This window comes from Coturnix japonica, chromosome 1 (assembly GCF_001577835.2).
Source record: "Coturnix japonica isolate 7356 chromosome 1, Coturnix japonica 2.1, whole genome shotgun sequence".
In the NCBI taxonomy this organism is placed as follows: domain Eukaryota; kingdom Metazoa; phylum Chordata; class Aves; order Galliformes; family Phasianidae; genus Coturnix; species Coturnix japonica.
Genome location: NC_029516.1, coordinates 54,211,015 through 54,222,658, shown reverse-complemented (window position 1 = coordinate 54,222,658; position 11,644 = coordinate 54,211,015).

Sequence of the window (11,644 nt, the reverse complement as noted above, 5' to 3'; positions counted from 1 at the left end):
GGAAGCTAAGATAATGATGGTGATGGAGAAGCTGCCTTATAAGGAAAAACACTAAAAAAACCTGGAACTTTTCAATTTGGGAGAAAGAAAAAAGAAAGAAAGGATGATGGAGGGTAAGAAAGATACACAAGATCATCAAAGCAGTGGATAAATCATAGAATCACAGAATGGTTTGGGTTGGAAGGGATCTCAAAGCCCACACAGCCCCAACCCCCTGCCATGGGAAGGGCTGCCAACTAGCAGCTCAGGCTGCCCAGGGCCCCATCCAACCTGGTCTTGAGTGCCTCCAGGGATGGGGCACCACAGCTTCTCTGGGCAGCTGTGCCAGGGCCTCACCACACTCTGAGTAATGAATTTCCTCCTAACATTAATCTAAAGCTGAAAAGTCCTTGTAAGTAAGCACTGATCAGCATCAACTAAAACTCTGATATGTAATCAACATTACTATCATCCTAAAAATCAAGACACAGAATGGTACCAGCTACAAGGAACAAAATTAACCATATCTCAGCTTAAACCAAGAAACAGGACACAAAGAATGCTCTCCAGTGAGAAGGTGGCAGGCAGGATGTTAGCTTCAATAGCCCTAATACAAACTGACACCAGTCAGTTGCAACAAAACCAGTAAGCTGAACATCAGAACTGTAATGTTTTAAAGCACTTCTTAAGAAGTGAAGGAAGGCCAATCACTCAAATTGTCTTCAGGCTGACAAACAAGCCATAGCCTAAAAACATTTGGTCTTCTTGGCGACATACTTCTCTAGAACACAGTTTATTCTAAATAAATATAATATGGCTTCTAGAAGGAAGACAGATCATCATATGAATTATTGCTATTGCCCCAGAGCAATGATGCAAGCCAGGATCACTGCTTCCTGAGAAAGTCACAGTGTACAGAGTGGGGTAAAGGCTAGATTTGGTTTGAAACTAGGAGATAAAAACAACTCCATATAGAACCAGATGACAGTGAGAAGCCAGAGGCAGTAGAGCAGGGAAGGTTGTATCCTTTCTGAACTGATGGTGGATAAGAGTACTTTTCAGATGACACTGCTGACAGCCAGGTTTAGAATGTAAGGCATACTTCTTGCTGCTAAATAATTAACTTTACCCACAACTCTGCTTGTTAACCAGCTTTTGCAATAAATAATGTTTCCTTATTCAGGCTGTAGACATTATAGCTGTGAAAACTAGGGATAGGAAAAAGGGATAGAAACCCATTTTACATGCAAAGAAGACAAACATGAGATGATAGAAGACCTGTCTAAAATTGCCCAGGAGTCTCAGCTGGAACCAGGGACTGAGCCCTAGATTTCTGAGTCCTTGTCCGAACTCTCAAGCTGAGCATCTCTTTCCCGTTAATGGTAGTACTGTCATACTAGGCAGGCACAGCTGGACAAGTTAATACATTGCATTAGAATGACTCTATATAATCAATCAGCTGCATGAAATGAACATCTGGTATAATAATCTTCTTGATTTCCTTTCCTTCTGCTCCTTTTCTTGTTTTCCTAGCTGGTGATTTCTTCCTTTTGTAGAAAAGCTTCATCATTCCATCTCCAAGGAATTAGATGACACAGAAAATTCTAGCAGAATCTTGCTAGCACTTTGATGGAATATCTTTTTGGCACAAAATGCTTTTAATAAGCTAGCAGCTTTCCATGTCTTCCTCAGCTGTCGCAGGTATGCAGCCCTTTAGTGTTGCAACAAGAATGGAATAAATGAACAAAAGAAAAATGCCTGCTGATATTTGTATTTTCAACAAAATTTGCTGTGGTATTATTTGTGCCTCTTCTTGTTTATGTGTTACAGAAGGATTTTAGTCAGCCAGTTTACTGGCATCAGTGACTAAAAAGAGATCTTACAGAGTCTTACAGACAGAACAGATATCTTCAAAACAGGATAATTAAATAAAACCTATCAGGCAGGTGGATAGGATACTTGGAAACTCTGACCAGCCTTCTCTGAACAAATCTTATCCTTCAGTAATTTTCTGACACCTATAACATCCCTTATTGTTTCCAATATTTTAATGTGTGCAATAATCTTCACATTTACTCTGCTTAGTTTTGAAAGTCAGCAGATGGAGGAGGGATTATAGAATTGCAGAATCACAGAATGATAGAATTGCTCAGGTTGGAAAAGACCTTAAAGATCATCAAGTCCAACCCCAACCTTAAAGATCATCAAGTTCAACCCCAACCTTAAAGATCATCAAGTTCAACCCCAACCTAACCATACTACCCTAACAACCCTCTGATAAATCATGTCCCTGAGCACCACATCCAAATGTCTTTTAAACACATCCAAGGAAGTTGACTCAACCACCTCCCTGGGGAGCCACTTCCAGTGCTTAACCACCCTTTTTGTAAAGAAGTTTTTCCTGATTTCCAACCTAAACCTCCCCTGGCACAACTTGAGGCCATTTCCCCTCGTCTTGTCACCTGTTACCAGTGAGAAGAGACCAGCCTTGCTCTCACTGCAATCACCTTTCAGCTATGAGAAGAGAGCAATAAGGTCTCTACTCTACCACCTCTTTCCCAGAAAAAACTTCTTCAGTCGTTCCTCATAGGGCATATTCTCCAAGACCTTCACAAACTTTGTTGCACTTTTTTGGACCTGCTCTAGCACCTCCATGTCCTTTCTGTGTTAAGGTACACTGAACTGAGCACAGTACTCAAGGTGGGGCCTCACCAGTGCCGAGTACAGGGGCACAATTGCTTCCCTAGACCTGCTCACAACACCATTCAGATTGCGGAGAAAGAGAAATCCCAAAACCCTAGAACCATCTTTCATCCACATCACAATTATAATGAGAAAATAAGGGCAAAATAGCATATCTAGGTGTCAGAAAACAGAGACATCTGTCCTTTATGAGCAGATACAACACAGTGTGTGGTTTAAACATTTCTGTCAATCAAATGAATGAGAGAGAAAAATTAAAAAAGGGAAAATGGAAAAAAAAATAAAAATAAACAAGCTAAAATTTGCTCCTGGATATTTCATGATTTAAAAAAAAAAAAAAAAAAAAAAAAAAAAAAAAAAAAAAGTTTATTAAAAAAAAAAAGTTTTAAAAAAAAAACTGTTTAAGGCAAATACAGTGGGAACCTATGACTCCTTGTAACCAGATTTGTACTTTGGAAGTTGCATCGTATTCACTGTTCTTAGCAAGGATGCCTTTATATGACAGTTCAATAGTAATCCAATAGTAACAAAAGAATTGTGATATCTTTCCCTCCTATTTTTGCTATTGTTTCTTTTGTTTTGTTTTTGTTTTGAAGATCATCTTCTTCCATATTCATGTTACGGCTCCACCTTTCACATATAGACTCTAGCTCAGCGGATTTCAGCTTGCTTGCTTGTAGTCAAGCAATGCTGAAGAAAGAATGCAATGGTAGGAATGCGCTTATTTCCTTCTCTGAAGTAGCACAGTGACATGTTTTCTAGCCCTTTAGGCTGCAGTAAGTCACCGGTCCACCAGGGAGTAGCCCTTTCTGCTTGCCTGAAATTACTTTGCATCGTAAAGAAACGGTCTAGTAAGTAGCCTTCAAAAAGTATTGCAGGTAAGCAAAACAAAGAGCTAGAGAAAATACACTCACTAATGGAAAGGAATGGCGGAGAAGAAGTAAAAGAATGGTATGAAGTATCAATAATACGTTCACTTAAAAAACTTGAGCCCAAAATTTGATCCTCCTTCTCTGCTAGACCAATACAGAAATAAATGTAGTGTTGTCTTCAGTTTAAGAAATGGCTTCTTCTTCTGCCTATTATATATGAGCACATCCATGTCAGTTGTTTTTTTCCCTTTTCAGTTCACTCTATTTTGATGAATAATAAATCTATATTTCATTGCCACATCTTTGCCAATCTCCTTCAGCATTTTTAAAAGGAGGTGGTGTAAGTAACAGAGGGATTAGAATTGTATTCGTATTTCTTATTCTGATCTGATTTAATCCTTTGCCTTGAGATAGATGATTCTGACATAAGGCAGGTGCCATTACTGTATAACTGATACGCTATAAATCTACACATGTAACTGTAATTAATGTAGGTATTTTAGGCTGTGATTGTACAAGGGCTAAACAGAGAGCAGAGAGAAAGAAAAGGAGATTTGAGAAAACAGAGTGAAGAGTAAGTTGTGTTAATGAAAGCTGTAATATATACAGATGTTAATAATCTGCATAAGACAAATGGTGGCTCAAAGATAATGTCATTTGCTTTAGTAAAAGCACAGTACAGTTCTTTCTTAAGAGGTAGCAGGAACAGTGTGCACTTTTGGCTGAAACAGAAGTACAGAAAGTGCCTGAAAGTGTTGCTTTTTGGATTGTTTCCTCAGATAAGTAATTCACTTTTCCTAGCTCTTAATCTCTTGACAGGGAGTAAGGTGAAGAAGGGAGTAACAGCACTAAGAGTGCTCTGTTACAAGTAAGTTGACAAGGACAAGTGTCTGAATACAGCAAGACTTAACTAGGGTCATACCCTGCATGTGGAGCCTTCTCATGCTGTTTAATCCTACACTGCAGGAAATACTACCATCAATACACAGGCTTGTGTGTGTCTGTTCACACAGAACACTGATGGAGTCAATGGTAAATCCACCATCACCAGACACAGTGAGGAGGAGTCCCATGGAAGGATCACTCTTCAGCTGGATTGCCCTTCTACATTTTAGGACTGTCCCTGCAAGACCTCAGCATCCGTAGCGCAAGCCCTCTGTGGTAGCTGGTCCTCTAACAAGTAGTAACATAAAGATTGAAAAATACCTTCACTAAATCACACTGTAATATCAGATGCAACAAATTCTACTTCTGAAATTAGATCCAGTACAGAGGAAGTTTGGTTATCAAAGCAAAAAGCATTCTTACATTTTCAAATTCTGGCAGATACCACTTAGTAAGCAGGTCTACAAGCATTTAAGTTTATCTTTTGTCTAGAAAATTCAGCTCAAGACAAAACAAAATGTAATGGATCACACTGAATTTGAGACAACAATGAATCAGAGTGGTTTTTAAAGTCCTGAGCAGGGCCTTTAAATGATTGACCTCCACATACTGCTGAAGAAAACAGAACTATTTTAATTATCAGAGGAAGGTACAATGGCCTCATACAGATCCTCTTCCATCAATACATACAGTAAGAAGGAGAGTTATTATTACCCCAGAGCACTGAATACAGCTTGCCAAGAAGCATTCCTTCAGAAAGTTAAAAAACAACATTTCAGTAAAGCGTGTAATTGTAACTTAGAGAAGCCACCATGAAACTAGATAACCTTTCAAATCCATTTATCAAAGGAGTTACATTTCTCATTTTAAGGCAAGCGACAGACAATAAATATAGTTCAAAGAAAGCTAGTCAGTGTATATAATGCTGAATTAGATGAAAAGGTTATTCACAGAAGGGTGTTATATATTTTTTACAGCTTTTTCTCAGCTCTTCTTATTTAGAAACTAAGCTTTGTTTTCTGTGTCGAACTTTCCCAGCTATTACGTCACATAACTATAACCTCTAGGGGAATTTTGTAGGAAAAATAAAGGGAGACTGGAGATCCATAAAGAAGAGAGGTAAAGAGCCACAGCCTTTGATAGTGGTATAGGGTTGGTACACACAAGCCTCACAAATAGGGGAGGCATTAAACCCTTGCTGTGGGGAGCACTGAAGAAGGAACTGGGTGAATGGAGCTCTTGCTGAGGGGCCCAGACTTGACAGAAGTGGGGGTGTGCTCATCATTCCTGCTCTCAGGGCAATATGGTGGTGTCAACAATCCTTCATGCCCTTATTAAATGTGAATTGTTTGGGACACACAAGACCTGATAGTGACAACAGAAGGTGCTATTTTCACTGTCCCTAGCCAGTTTCAGTGAATTTGGTTCTTTCATGTGAAACAGTTCTCTTTTGAATCTGTCAGCAAATACATAATTTTCTAGAGAGTAGAACAACTTTCCCATTATTGTAGGTTTCCTTATATACTTTGTCACTGATGGCTCTCTGATTTCTTGCCATTCCTATAGAAAAAAAACAACTGAACTGTTCCCTTAATACTGGAAACTGAAGGAGGGATATTGTGTCATCTAAATGTTTGGGGATGCCTGACTGCCCAGTTTGCAAGCAGCTTATTTGATAACTTAGCATCACATTAACAAACTTCAATACCACATGTTGCATTTTCACTTGATTTTTCAGGATAAATAATTATTTCAACATCTGTTTATTACAGAGAAAATGTTATATGTTCTACCTATTGAAAATTTCATGCTTGATGTTTTGCCAGAGATTACTTGTAATGCATAGAGTGAAGTCTCAGTTATGATCTGGGAATAACAAATACTAAAACTGGATACAGAACACTGCATGAAAATCCTATAACCTGTCAGATCTAAGAGCCTAATGCAAGTGCATTATTTCTGTAGCTTCGTAATTATCTGCAAAGCAGAGAGATATATTATGAAAATAATGTCTTCATTTGATGTGGTATGTGATGTAGGAGTGAATAGTAGTGCACTGAGAGTACATACACACATCCAGAAGGTGTCATTATTGTTTTAAAACATCAGATTAATATAACATCTCCTTTGTGTGCTGCCTCTTTATCACTGGTAGACCAAGTCTATTTAAATTCATGAACAAAAAAATGATCCATAGATCTCAAAGGACTTTGTAAAAGTGGTTAGATATTATTTCAGTTCACAGAGGTGTAGAAAAAAAAATGCTTAAACTCATGCAACAAACTTAAATACTTGTTAAAATATACACGCTTCCTTCATGCAACAACATTGCCATCCTCCACACAGCAACCCTAACTTGGATTGGATCCTGAAAACCCACCTGGCTGCTCTTTATACTGCATCCTCTTTACCTTCACCATGAGGTATTCTTAAATCAGCGGTTTTTCTTTTCGTAAACCAGCCAAACCTGAGTTTAATTTTTCTGTAGGCCGGAGGACAGTCAATTCAAGTTCGTAGCCACTAGAGGTCAGGCATGATATAATTCATCAATACACAGAAGTGGGAAATTTCTGGAGTTGTTAGCTAGATAAAAGTTACTGGAGTGGCATTCACATAAGAATATTGAAATATGACTTTATGTCAGAGAGCTAGAGAACTATGCTCTCGAAAACTAACTAGTATGTTCAAGATAAATGACTTGCACTGGTAGGAAGATAACATAGAGGAAATGCAATTTTATTAGATATGAAACAAGTGTGCAGATAAATATGGAAAATTACATAAATAAAAGTTGTTCACAGCAAACACTGCATTCACCAGGTGTTCAAATCTACCCCAAACCTACTCATTTATTAGATCTTTTGTTGTCACAAAAGAAGTTTACTCCCACTGTTTCCATTATACAAGGGAAAAGGAGGCATATGCAATGGAAAAACACCATAATCCTCTTGTCTGAATCAGCCTATCTGAGTCTTTGAATATATGTGGAATTATATTGAAATATTCAAAACAGTTCAGTAGCTGCTTCCCTGATTTATCCACTTAAGTTTTCTCTGTTTAGGTGAGGACCTCTGACATCTCCTGCTCCTCCATGAGGAATAGGTGAGTAATCTGAGTGGGTGAACAGAAAACCACTTTTTGCTACCAAACGAGCAGCTCACCAACCTGCCTGATGTGCAGCAGCATGCACACCCACCTCTGATGGACCGTGTCAATATCTTGGAAGTTATTTCCCCGGATACATATAATATAATTCTGCCAACAGTAAGGTGGGATCAGTCAGCAAACAAAACAAAACAAAACAAAACACAAAAATAAAACAGAAAGAAGGAAAGAAAAAATATGAATTTAGTAAGCTTAATTGCTTGCAAATTCCAAATTTCATGTTTTTCAGGTACAATACCTGGAATGGGGAGAAGAAATTTCTTAAAATGAGTAACATCTACTAACTTTCAAATCAAACTGTATCTCCTACTTCAGAATGGATCTGTAAATCTATACCTAGAGATACTTGTCTCTGATAGCTCTGTCAAAAAGAGTAGTTCAGGCAGAAGTACTGTTTTAATTCAGGTTAGCCAAAGTCTTTATGGGTCATTGCTGTCTACTGGACTGTGACATAGTGGTATCAGGCAAAAAACTACATAGCAAACTTAAACCTACCACTGTGATAAAAAATAAAAAAATAAAAAAAAAAAAAAAAGGAAGACATACATAATACATATTTTTAATTATTAGAGCCTGCTGATCTTTAGTACTCGTAGATTTCTGATGTTTTCTTCCTACAACAGCTCACATCATTTGTAATCACTTTAAAGGAATAAAACTTCCATCTTCTGTGAAGTTGCTTCAATATCAGAATTGGTCACACAAAAAGCAGGGAAAACTGGGAACCCCACTTTTCCAAACAATACTGGTAATGTCACAAGCACGTTTCTCAACTGAGAATCATATTGGTTTTCATATGTATAGTAGGAATGATCTACCTGCAACCACTGTGAATACCGTGTTGGCAGTTGGACTTGCACAGTATTCACAGTTGGACTGAATACATAGGTTGAAAGGCAGCACAAATCTGTTCCAGTTTGTGTATCTCTATGCATTTTATGTGGTACTGTTGTTTCAGTTTAATATACACATAGGCAAATACACTTGTAGCCTTCAGTTTCTTTAGTTCCTTTAAAGAAACAGAGAGAACTTTTAAAAAATAATTAAGGAGGGCTCTTCCAAGAAGGTAATGTGGCTGACAGCCCAGCTGAAGTGCCTCTACACCAATGCATGAAGGATGGGAACCAAGAAGGAGGAACTGGAAACCATGGTGCAATTAGAAAACTGTGACACAATTGCTACCACAAAAATTTATTTGAGTGCTATAATGCTTTTAGAAGAGATGGGTGAGGAGGGATGAGTGGAAGTGTTGATTTCTGTATTAAGACACTGATAGACAATAAACAGCCATGAACAATATATGAGTATATATGGGTTAAAATTAAGGACTGGACCAATGAAGGACATCTGAGGTTGGGGCCTACTACAGTCCACCTGGTTTAAAGGAAGCCTATTAATGAAGCTTTCTTGCTTGAGCATGATATCCTGAATATCTCCATGATATTCTGAAAGTTAAGTCTACCCAGAAACATCGTTCTCATTTTTAAGGAGAAAGGAAGACAGAGGAAACAACATGCCAGTGAGCCTCACATCTCCCTCTAAGAAGATCATGGAACAGATCCTCCTGGAAGACATGTTAGAACACATGCATGACAAGGAGGTGACTTGAGACAGTCAGCATGGCTTCACCAAAATCTGGTAGCCTTCTACGGTGGACTGATAATGTCAGTGGACAAAGGAGGAGTAAATAAGGTCATCTACCTGAACTTGTAGAAGGCCTTTGGTACATACCCATCCTTATATCCAAGTTGGAAAGATGTGGATTTGAAGAATGGATTATTCAGAGGATAACAAATTGGTTGGCTAGTTGTAGCCAGAGATTTATTGTGGTCAATAGATCTATATCCAGTCAGAGGCTGGTCATGAATGGTACCCCAAGGGGTCCATTGTGGGACTGGGGATCTTTAAGATATATCTCAACAGCCTATACAGTGGGATCGAGTGCACCTTCAGCAAGTCTGCAGATGACCTGAAAGAAGGAAAGGACAACATAAAAATGAATCCATATGAATCTAATGAGACCAAGTGCCAGGTGTTATACCTGGGTTGGAGCAAACCCAGACACACACGTACAAGACTGAGAGAAGAACGCACAGAGATCTGCACTGCGGAGAAGGACTTGGGGGTTCTGGTGAATTAAATGCTCAACATGAGACAGCAGTGTGTGCCTGCAGGTCAGAAGACCAACTGTATCCTGGGCTGCATCAGAAGAGGGGTGGTGAGAAGGGCAAGGGAGTCCCCCTCTGTTCTGCCCTTGTGAGGTTCCATCTGGAATACTGCTGCCCAAAAAAGTTGTGGATGCCCCATCCTTAGAGGTATCCAAGGCCAGGTTGGATAGGGCTCTGGGCATCTTTATCAGCTGAGTGGGAACCCTGCCCACAGCAGGGGATTGGAACTGAATAGTCTTTAACATCCCTTTCAACCCAAGCCATTCTATAATTATGTGAAAAACAAAAGGCCAAGAGCTCATCAGTTTTCATGGATATGCATAAGGAAATACAAAGATACAGGAAAGTGCCTTAGTATTTTATTTCCAGCTCCACCGCAAAGCTCTGACTGTTATGTTGCACAGTAGTTAAAAACTGGACAGTAACACCTAGTGGTTGCAGACTTAAGTGTCACAGCTTTGCACAATGTAAGCTTTATTATTAGCATGCACACAATGTAAGCCGCAACTGCATTTAGATGTGATTTTTAAGAAAATACTGTTAATCCTTAACTAGCTACTATTTTTGATTCTGTAAGTTAACGAACACTATCTTAAAAAAAAGAAAAAAAGACTGATATGGAATGTGACATACTCAGTATGTGGTCAGCATCTGTCAGTTTCTCCAGTTAGGCTGTATTGGTATGGTCCTCCTATATTTCATCTCTTTGAGCAGAAGCGGACTATGCTCCTTCACAAGAATAGTGACATAGCACCCTGGCATATTAATTGAACAGAGCAAAGCATGGATGACAAGTGACTTTGCAAACTCATGGTGGGTGAGCACAAATCTTTAAAAACAACCACAGCTGCAGAAATATTCTGGGCATAGGACTCTCCCTTACTGTGTTATCTGAAACTTTAGGATCTCATGAATCTGCTAAGAATTAAATGTAGATGTTAGTTAAAATTGGAGTTAATTAAAAGAACAAATAAACTGTAAGTAGCACAGACACTTTAGGAGGCACTGGTCAGCATGGTGCCAGGGTACCTGAGCTGGTTCCCTTGCTCCGTCAAAACAAAGCTCAGTGCGACAGAAAAGAGGTGACCTCGCTATTAAATTCCATCTAGGCACAACAGAGCTTAGTCAGATGGATGCAGATGGATACGATGAGAAAGAGCAATGCAGACAATTTTGTACAATCTGAGTAAAGAGTGTATGGACAATGGAAGAGTTACAGTCTGTCAGCACTAGTGATTGCTGTACATTGTACCTATCATCATAAGTATTAGTAGGTATGTTTCTGAACTTCGACTTATACAAGACATGAGCAATCTGACAGAGTGCACTGAGCAATGCCTGGCTGTTCTCTCCAGGCTATTGCAAGGCTCCTGCACCATTCCCACATGCCATGTTGGAATAATGCATGTTAGAGATTTGGAAGGGCATTTGGTACCATTAAATTAAAAGTTATCCTTCAAGCTGATTAATATTAGGAGGTTGTTTATTTTTCCATCACTCTGCTAGGACCATGAAAAGTATAACAAAACCATACCTGAGAGGGATAGAAGGAGCAATATAACACTGAATCAGACTGTAGTGTACCAAAGATCCTCAACAAAGAGCAGAGTGTTTCATAATATATGCAATCCATGTAACGAGGAGAGATGTACACCCACACAAGGAAGCTATTATAGCCTTTTACAAAACATGGAAATCCTAACCCAAATCGTTATATAAAGACATCACAATTAGGAGTGTTACCACAGTTTTGCCTCTGTTTACATGAAAGTGTTGTTCATGTATTTTAATATCAAAACGGACAAGCAAAAGTGAAAAAACAGAGAAAGAAATTATATAAATCAAGAATGAAAGCAATGTGTTCCTTCAAAC